The 2,060-nt window shown below is 53.6% G+C and overlaps 8 non-coding genes across 8 annotated transcripts; all 8 read left to right on the top strand.

Annotated features, from left to right (window-relative positions):
* Nucleotides 1-47: 47 nt before the first annotated feature.
* Nucleotides 48-166, top strand: LOC116008511. The gene has a single exon (XR_004095889.1). It is a non-coding gene; the product is annotated as a 5S ribosomal RNA (ribosomal RNA).
* Nucleotides 167-303: 137 nt separating this feature from the next.
* LOC116008597 lies at nucleotides 304-422 on the top strand. Its single transcript, XR_004095970.1, has one exon. It is a non-coding gene; the product is annotated as a 5S ribosomal RNA (ribosomal RNA).
* A 137-nt stretch (nucleotides 423-559) lies between these two features.
* Nucleotides 560-678, top strand: LOC116008596. The gene has a single exon (XR_004095969.1). It is a non-coding gene; the product is annotated as a 5S ribosomal RNA (ribosomal RNA).
* A 137-nt stretch (nucleotides 679-815) lies between these two features.
* LOC116008594 lies at nucleotides 816-934 on the top strand. Its single transcript, XR_004095967.1, has one exon. It is a non-coding gene; the product is annotated as a 5S ribosomal RNA (ribosomal RNA).
* A 137-nt stretch (nucleotides 935-1,071) lies between these two features.
* On the top strand, nucleotides 1,072-1,190 carry LOC116008593. Its single transcript, XR_004095966.1, has one exon. It is a non-coding gene; the product is annotated as a 5S ribosomal RNA (ribosomal RNA).
* Nucleotides 1,191-1,327: 137 nt separating this feature from the next.
* On the top strand, nucleotides 1,328-1,446 carry LOC116008592. The gene has a single exon (XR_004095965.1). It is a non-coding gene; the product is annotated as a 5S ribosomal RNA (ribosomal RNA).
* Nucleotides 1,447-1,583: 137 nt separating this feature from the next.
* On the top strand, nucleotides 1,584-1,702 carry LOC116008591. Its single transcript, XR_004095964.1, has one exon. It is a non-coding gene; the product is annotated as a 5S ribosomal RNA (ribosomal RNA).
* Nucleotides 1,703-1,839: 137 nt separating this feature from the next.
* On the top strand, nucleotides 1,840-1,958 carry LOC116008243. Its single transcript, XR_004095638.1, has one exon. It is a non-coding gene; the product is annotated as a 5S ribosomal RNA (ribosomal RNA).
* Nucleotides 1,959-2,060: the final 102 nt, after the last annotated feature.

The raw sequence follows: 2,060 nt of genomic DNA, 5'->3' as shown, positions 1-2,060 counted from the left end.
TTGCGCGGAGAGAGAGGGTCAAGTACATTTTGCGCGCAGTACGTGACGGATGCGATCATACCAGCACTAATGCACCGGTTCCCATCAGAACTCCGAATTTAAGCGTGCTTGGGCGAGAGTAGTACTAGGATGGGTGACCCCCTGGGAAGTCCTCGTGTTGCATCCCCCACCCTCTTTTTAATCTTTCTTTTAAACCGCTGGACCGCTCGCTAAGGGTACTATCCTTTTAAACCGCTAAACCGCTAAGCGAGAGAAGTTGCGCGGAGAGAGAGGGTCAAGTACATTTTGCGCGCAGTACGTGACGGATGCGGACATACCAGCACTAATGCACCGGATCCCATCAGAACTCCGAAGGTAAGCGTGCTTGGGCGAGAGCAGTACTAGGATGGGCGACCCCCTGGGAAGTCCTCGTGTTGCATCCCCCACCCTCTTTTTAATCTTTCTTTTAAACCGCTGGACCGCTCGCTAAGGGTACTATCCTTTTAAACCGCTAAACCGCTAAGCGAGAGAAGTTGCGCGGAGAGAGAGGGTCAAGTACATTTTGCGCGCAGTACGTGACGGATGCGGACATACCAGCACTAATGCACCGGATCCCATCAGAACTCCGAAGGTAAGCGTGCTTGGGCGAGAGCAGTACTAGGATGGGCGACCCCCTGGGAAGTCCTCGTGTTGCATCCCCCACCCTCTTTTTAATCTTTCTTTTAAACCGCTGGACCGCTCGCTAAGGGTACTATCCTTTTAAACCGCTAAACCGCTAAGCGAGAGAAGTTGCGCGGAGAGAGAGGGTCAAGTACATTTTGCGCGCAGTACGTGACGGATGCGGACATACCAGCACTAATGCACCGGATCCCATCAGAACTCCGAAGGTAAGCGTGCTTGGGCGAGAGCAGTACTAGGATGGGCGACCCCCTGGGAAGTCCTCGTGTTGCATCCCCCACCCTCTTTTTAATCTTTCTTTTAAACCGCTGGACCGCTCGCTAAGGGTACTATCCTTTTAAACCGCTAAACCGCTAAGCGAGAGAAGTTGCGCGGAGAGAGAGGGTCAAGTACATTTTGCGCGCAGTACGTGACGGATGCGGACATACCAGCACTAATGCACCGGATCCCATCAGAACTCCGAAGGTAAGCGTGCTTGGGCGAGAGCAGTACTAGGATGGGCGACCCCCTGGGAAGTCCTCGTGTTGCATCCCCCACCCTCTTTTTAATCTTTCTTTTAAACCGCTGGACCGCTCGCTAAGGGTACTATCCTTTTAAACCGCTAAACCGCTAAGCGAGAGAAGTTGCGCGGAGAGAGAGGGTCAAGTACATTTTGCGCGCAGTACGTGACGGATGCGGACATACCAGCACTAATGCACCGGATCCCATCAGAACTCCGAAGGTAAGCGTGCTTGGGCGAGAGCAGTACTAGGATGGGCGACCCCCTGGGAAGTCCTCGTGTTGCATCCCCCACCCTCTTTTTAATCTTTCTTTTAAACCGCTGGACCGCTCGCTAAGGGTACTATCCTTTTAAACCGCTAAACCGCTAAGCGAGAGAAGTTGCGCGGAGAGAGAGGGTCAAGTACATTTTGCGCGCAGTACGTGACGGATGCGGACATACCAGCACTAATGCACCGGATCCCATCAGAACTCCGAAGGTAAGCGTGCTTGGGCGAGAGCAGTACTAGGATGGGCGACCCCCTGGGAAGTCCTCGTGTTGCATCCCCCACCCTCTTTTTAATCTTTCTTTTAAACCGCTGGACCGCTCGCTAAGGGTACTATCCTTTTAAACCGCTAAACCGCTAAGCGAGAGAAGTTGCGCGGAGAGAGAGGGTCAAGTACATTTTGCGCGCAGTACGTGACGGATGCGGACATACCAGCACTAATGCACCGGATCCCATCAGAACTCCGAAGTTAAGCGTGCTTGGGCGAGAGTAGTACTAGGATGGGTGACCCCCTGGGAAGTCCTCGTGTTGCATCCCCCACCAAACCGCTGAGCGAGAGAAGTTGCGCGGAGAGAGAGGGTCAAGTACATTTTGCGCGCAGTACGTGACGGATGCGATCATACCAGCACTAATGCACCG

The sequence above is a fragment of the Ipomoea triloba genome, chromosome 16, assembly GCF_003576645.1.
Source record: "Ipomoea triloba cultivar NCNSP0323 chromosome 16, ASM357664v1".
NCBI classification, from domain to species: domain Eukaryota; kingdom Viridiplantae; phylum Streptophyta; class Magnoliopsida; order Solanales; family Convolvulaceae; genus Ipomoea; species Ipomoea triloba.
This window is presented reverse-complemented; position numbering and strand designations above follow the sequence as displayed.